The sequence below is a fragment of the Hyaena hyaena genome, unplaced genomic scaffold (genome assembly GCF_003009895.1).
Source record: "Hyaena hyaena isolate Hyena2069 unplaced genomic scaffold, ASM300989v1 scaffold_828, whole genome shotgun sequence".
In the NCBI taxonomy this organism is placed as follows: Eukaryota; Metazoa; Chordata; class Mammalia; order Carnivora; family Hyaenidae; genus Hyaena; species Hyaena hyaena.
The window spans coordinates 554,865-562,114 of NW_024081462.1; positions in this window are offsets into that span (position 1 = coordinate 554,865).

A 7,250-nucleotide genomic window follows, 5' to 3' on the forward strand; every position below is an offset into this window, starting at 1 on the left:
TGGTATTTTAATAGGAATTGCACTGAATTTCTAGATTGCTTTGGATAGTATGGACAATTTAACAATATTTGTTCTTCCAACCCAAGAGCGTGGAATATCTTTCCATTTGTTTGTGTCATCTTCAATTTCTATCATCAGTGTTTTATAGTTTTCAGAGGACAGGTTTTTCACCTTCTTGGTTAAGTTTATTCGTAGGTATTTTTTTCTTTTCATTTTTGTAATTGTAAATGGGATTGTTTTCTTAATTTCTCTTTCTGATACTTCATTATAAGTGTATAGAAATGCAACAGATTTCTGTATATTGATTTTGTGTCAGTAGTTTTCTTATGGAGTCTTTAGAGTTTTATATATATAGTATCATGTCATCTGCAAATAGTGAAAGTTTTACTTCTTCCTTACCAATCTGGACACTGTTTCTTTTTTCCTTTTTTAAAAAAAAATTTATAAAGAAAGAGAAAAAGCTGCATGCGTACTCGCAAACAGAAGAGTGGTAGAGGGGAGGGAGGGGGAGAGAGAGAAGAGACAGAATGAGAGAGAGAGACAGAGAGACAGAGAGACAGAGAGACAGAGAGAGAGAGAGAGGAGAGAAAGAATCTTAAGCAGTCTCCATGCCCAGCACAGAGCTCCGATGATGCAGGGCTCGATTTCACAATCGTGAGATCATGACCTGAGCCAAAATCAAGAGTCAGAGACACTTAGCTGACCAAGCCACACAGGTGTCTCTATTTCTACCTGATTGCCGTGGTTAGGATTTCCAGTACTATGTTGAATACAAGAGGTGAGAGAGTACATCTTTTTTCCTGATCTTAAGGGTATAGCTCTCAGTTTTTTTTACCATTGAATATGATATTAGCTGTGGGATATATATATATATGTATATAATATATATATTATATGTATATATAGATATATATGTATGTATAGATATGTATGTATATATATATATATGGCCTTTATTACTTGAAGCATGTTCTCTCTAAACCCACTTTATGGAGGGGTTTTATCATGAATGGATGTTGTACTTTATCAAATGCTTTTTCTGCATCCATTGAAATGATCATACAGTTTTTATCCTTTCCCTTGTCTATGTGATGTGTTGATTGATTTGTGAATATTGAACTACCCTTGTATCCCAGGACTATATCTCATTTGATCGTGGTGAATGCTTTTTTTAATGAATTGTTGGATTTGGTTTGCTAACATACTATTGAGGATATTTGCATCTGTGCTCATCAGAGTTATTGGCCTGTAGTTCTCTTTTTTTGTAGTGTCTTCATCTGGTTTTGTTATTAGGAAAATTTCATCATAGAATGAATTTGGAAGATTTCCTTTCTCTTCTATTTTTTGGAGTAGCTTGAGAAGAATAGATATTTTTCTTTAAATGTTTCATAGAACTCACCTGTGAAGCCATTTAGTACTGGACTTTCTTTTGGGGGGAGGTTTTTGATTTTGGATTCAATTTCATTGCTGGTAATTGGTCTTATCAAATTTTCTATTTCTTTCTCATTCTGTTTTGGAAGATTATATGTTTCTAAGAATTTATCCATTTCTTTTAGGTTGTCCAATTTGTTGGCATATACTTTTTCATAATATTCTTTTATAATCCTTTGTATTTCTGTGATGTTGGTTATTTCTCCTCTTTAGTTTCTGACTTTGTTTATTTGAGTTCTCTCTCTCTCTCTCTCATGAGTTTGGCTGAGGTTTGTCAGTTTTGTTGATCTTTTCAAATAACCATCTCCTGGTTTCATTGATCTGTGGTATTGTTTTTTTTTTTTAATTTCTATTTCATTTATTTCTGCTCTAATCTTTATTATTTCCTTCCCTGCTGGTTTGGGGTTTTATTTGTTCTTCTCTTTCTAGCTCCTTTAGGTGTAAGGTTAGGCTGTTTATTTGAGATTTTTCTTGCTTCCTTCTGTAGTTAAGTGTCACTATTTTATCTTTTTTATTATGAATCTTTTGTAATCCCAATATCTTTTGTTCAACTCTTTTCCCCCTCACTTTATATTTTCTTTTCTTTTTCTTTTTTTAAATTTTTTAAAATTTATTTCTGAGAGAGAGAGAGACAGCTTGAGCAGGGGAGGGTCAGAGAGAGAGGGAAACACAGAATCAGAAGCAGCCTCCGGGATCTGAACTAGCTGTCAGCACAGAGCCTGACGTGGGGCTTGATCCCATGAACTGTGAGATCATGACCTGAGCTGGTCGAATGTTCACCCGACTGAGCCACCCGGGCACCCCGTTTTTCTTTATTTTTCAAATGAAATTTTTAAATGTTCATTTATTTATTTTTAGAAAGAGAGAACAGTGGAGAGACAGAGAGAGGGAGAGAGAGAATCCCAAGCTGTGCTAACAACACAGTGCTCAGTGTGAGGCTTGATCCTATGAACTGCAAGAGCATGACCTGAGCAGAGATCAGGAGTCAGACACTTAACCAACTGAGCCTCCCAGGCACCCCTCCCCCTCACTTAAAAGTATTTTTATATTAAGCACATTGAACCTTCAACTATGATATGTATTGGAAATATTTTGTCCCAGCTTAGCAGCCTGACTTTGACTTTGATTATGGTATTTTTGTCATGAAATGGTTTTGATTTTTATGTAATCAAATGTGTCAGTTTTTCTTTTGCTGCAATCTGGACTTTCAGTCATAGTTAGAAAGCCTTTCTTCTCACCCAAGATAAAGATGGATTCACTCAAGTTTTCTTCCAGTACTTGTGTGCTTTCATTTTTCATATTTAGGTCACTGATCCATTTGGAGTTTATTCCTATATATAATGTGAAGTAAAAATCTAATTTTATTTTTTTCCAAATGGCTAACCAGTTGTCCCAGCACCATTTATTAAAATTCCATCTTGGTCTCAAGTAACTTAAAATGCCACCTTTGTTATATATTAAGGTTTCATATGAGCTTGGATCTATTTCTAGACTTTTTCTACTTCAACTATTTCTATTCTATCTATATACAGGTATACCTGTATACCTAGTACAACGGTTTTAACTATAGAGTCTTTTTAAATGTTTATTTATTTTTGAGAGGGGGAGGGGCAGAGAGAGGGAGACAGAGGATCTGAAGCAGGCTCTGTGCTGACAGTAGAGAGCCCAATGCAAGCTCCAACCCATGAACCACCAGATCATAACCTGAGCCCAAGTCAGATACTTAACCAACTGAGCCACCCTGGCACCCCAATTATAGAGTCTTTCTTTCTTTTTATTTATTTTTAAATGTTCATTTACTTTTGTAAGAGAGAGTGCATGCAAGCAGGAGAGGGGTAGAGTAAGGAAGACAGAGGATCCAAAGCAGTCTCTGCACTGACAATGGCAAGGCAAGTCCGATGTGGGGGTCAAACTCAGGAACTGTGATATGATCTGAGCGGAAGTTGGACGCTCACTCAACCAACTAAGCCACCCAGGTACCTCTAGAGTCTTTATAATATATTGTTTTCAGTATGGGAGAATAGGGGGCTACTCCTCTCTCATAAATGTTTATGTTTTAATGTTTCCCTGACTTCTTACATGGTTTTCTATATGAAGTGTCAACTTCATGTAAATGCTAGAATTTATTGGGAGGAGGACTGAGTTAAATTTATAAGTAAATTTAAGGAGAACTGACATCTTTATGATGGTGAGTTATCTTATCCAAATATGGGAGATGTCCTTTTATCAAAATTAGTTTTGAATATTTTAGGGTAGTTTTAAACTTTTCCTCATATAGATTTGTACATTTATGATTAAATGTATTCTTCTTATTTTTGTTGCTGTTGTAACTAGCATTTTTCTCTCTCATTATATGTCTAGCTGGTTTTTGTTGGTATGAATTCTATGATTTCTACATGTGAACTTTATATCCTACTACTCTGCTTAATTGTTTGAGTTAATTTTATGATTAATTCTGTAAGGGTTTCCAGGCATACCATCATATCACAGATAACTAACAAAAGTTACTGTGGAAATTGTCATGTTGACTATAACATTTATATGAAAATGCAGTAAAGCTAGAAGAGCCAAAAACAAAAGGCAACGAATGTAGTGGCCTTATTTTACGTGATTTCAGGTTTCACTGTGCGCCACGGTAATGGTGATACTGTGGCATCGGTGTGAGGATAGACAGATAAACGGAACAAAATAGCCTGGAAATGGACCATACAAACGTGGTCACTTGATCTTCAACAAAGTCACTAAGAAACTAAATGAAGAAAAGAAAGTCTTTTTTTTTTTTTTAATGTTCATTTATTTTCAGAGAGAGACAGAGAGAGAGCATGAGTGGAGGAGGGACAGAGAGACACAGAATCCAAAGCAAGCTCCAGGCTCTGAGCTGTCAGCACAGAGCCAGATGTGGGGCTTAAACCCATGAACCACAAGATCATGACCTGAGCTGAAGTCAGATGCTTAACTGAGTAAGCCACTCAGGTGCCCAAAAGAAAGTCTTTTTTGAATAAATAGTGCTAAAAATGGATACACATATGGAAAGAATCCACCTTGGTTATTATTACTTCCTGACCTTTATTGAACTTTTCTAGTCTTAATTTTACCAACTGAGAAAAAGTCATGCTGTAGGTCCACAACTCCTTATCTGTGGTTCCCAAATCTGAAATTCTCTGAAAATCACAAGCTTCTTTCTGAATCTTTTGGTGCCAAAATCCAACCTAACCTAATTTATGTGGCCACAAACCTAATCTGAAATGATTTGTGGCTATTTATGTAGGCTCTATGTAATTTACTACATTCATATATTTCACTGCAGATGTATAAATTTATCTGATTATAAGCTGTTACCCAGACCTTGCTGATTGTGTTTCATACTATATAATATGTACAATATATTACCTTACCAGAATCTAAAATGTTCTGAATTCACACATAAATATGAATGAGATAATACACATAAAGTGATTAGTATATAGTTTGGCACAGAGTAATTCCTCAATATAGGTTGACTCCTCCTCTTCCTCCTCCTACAACCATCACCACCACCACTATTATTATTACTATTATACATTATAGGAGTAGCTGAAAAGGTGATTAAATACTTAAAAAGAATTAATGGAAATAATTAATGACAACAGTGGAGGTTTAAAGGAGTGGTTCAGTGTCTCTCAGTGAGTCCAGTCTCTCTGGCATCCATGGGGAGGTGGCACTGGTGGTGCAGTAGAGATCTTCCTGAGGAGAGTGTGAAACAAAGCCAAGCACCCATTAGAAAACACCCTCCCCTCCCCCACAGCTGGAGAGAGATTCTCCTGCCACTGCTAATTTTAGAGAATCTGAAGGGATTAGATCAGGTGGCAGGTTTCCTGATACAGCACAATCAGGCAAAGATTGTTACCATCAAAAAAGCATTTATGGGGCGCCTGGGTGGCTCAGTTGGTTGAGCGTCTGACTTCGGCTCAGGTCATAATCTCACAGTTCTTGAGTTCCAGCCACACATTGGAATCGCTGTCAGCCTGTCAGTTCAGAGCCCGCTTAGGATCCTCTGTCCCCACCTCTGCCCCTCCCCCAACTTCACTCTCCCCCATCCCCCAAAAAAGCATTTTCTTTTCAGGGAGAGAGGGAAGGGTAAGAGGAAAGAGAAATAAATACAGGAGAAAGAAGGAAGGGAAAGAGAAAAGAGAGCTCCCAAAAGAACAGCTCTTTTTCAGAAACACCTTCTTTTTCTTGGACCAATGCTAGGAGTGAGTCATGACTGATGGGTATAATTATGGGAATTTAAAGGTCCAATGAAAAACTTCAAGAAAAAATAAACTATAACACAAGCTGTTAAAGTTACTGTCCCAGAACACTAACGAAAGCAGGTAGCTCGTATTTTGCAGAGTTTAGTGAACTAAATAAACCCAGTTAGCCATCGTGTGATTACAACTCTATTTTAAAGGAATGTCTGAAACTAGGAAAGAAGAAGATAAAATCTCTTTGTTATGATTAATAAGGGCCTTGATAAAGAAATCCTCCAGGTTCGGGACAGATGGCATAAGAGAGAAACAGGCTAAGGCGAACAGCACAGAATTAGAGAAGAAAAGATCCAGACCACCAGGAATATGTCAGTTCTCCTCATTAGGGGCAGAGCTTTCGCCAGCTCCTTCTGGGACCCACTGTGCCACCTTTGCAGTTAGTCATTGTTAGGGGCTAAATGTGCCCTCTCCTTCCCACCAGATTAACACAGTGAAGCTCTACCCCTCATGTGATGGTATTTGGAGGGCCTTTGGGAGATAATTAGGGTTAGATGAGGTCATGAGAATGAGACCTGTGATGCAATTAGTCAGGAAGAGAACTCTCACTGGAAGCCAAATTGCTGGCCACCAGTGATCTTGGCCTTCTCAATGTCCAGAACTGTGAGAAGATAGATTTTCTGTTGTTTAAGCCATCCACCCTACGGCACTTTGTTACAGCAGCCTGAGGAGACTGAGGCAGCCTGTAGCAGTACACTTAAATCTGCTCACTCATTCCAGGATGTGGGATCAGTCATTTCAAATGAATCCTATTGTCATTAGTCCAAAATGAAAGACCCCTCTGGGTATTTTTATACTCACATGGATTGAGTGACCCCTGAGTATCGTAACCAGGTGAGATAAAGCCAGGGAAGCTGTACTCCTTACATGATGCTGCTTTAGTAAGGTTTAGTTCTGCCTGGGAATGTGACAAGTTAAACAAAAGAATGGGGATAAAATAGGTACAAATAGGCCAACTTCTCTATATAATGCAAATTACTAATAGGTGTTGGAAGGAATGAAACCAGGGAAGCTGAACCTTCTTAGTGGCTCGCTGCCTCCACCTTCTGGAGATTTAGAGACATAACAGGGCTGTTGGTTAGGTTGGGGGGTTTTTTGTTTTTTTTTGTTTTTGCTTAATACTTCCTTATCATCACTCTTATTACTGGAAATTAATATTGGGATAAAAACAACCAAAATCTTACCATGTCCAGATCTTGTGTATCTAAATACTTAAAAAAGTTCCACATTATTTTTAATGTTATTTTTTATATCTAAGAAAACAGATTGCTGGCTATTTAGAGTCTCTTCCTGCTTGCACAACCTATCCAGTTTAGAATATGTATATTTTTTTATTTTTAAGTAAGCTTTATTCCCAATGTGGGACTTGAACTCATGACCCTGAGGTCAAGAGTCTCATGTTCTACTGACTGAGCAAGTCAGGTGCCCTAGCACAGAGATTTTATGATCAATAGTCCATTTTTTAACTAAAGGTCAAGTAAAAAAGCACCTTCTTTCTCACACTTACACAGGACTTTTACTATCTTAGATCTTTAT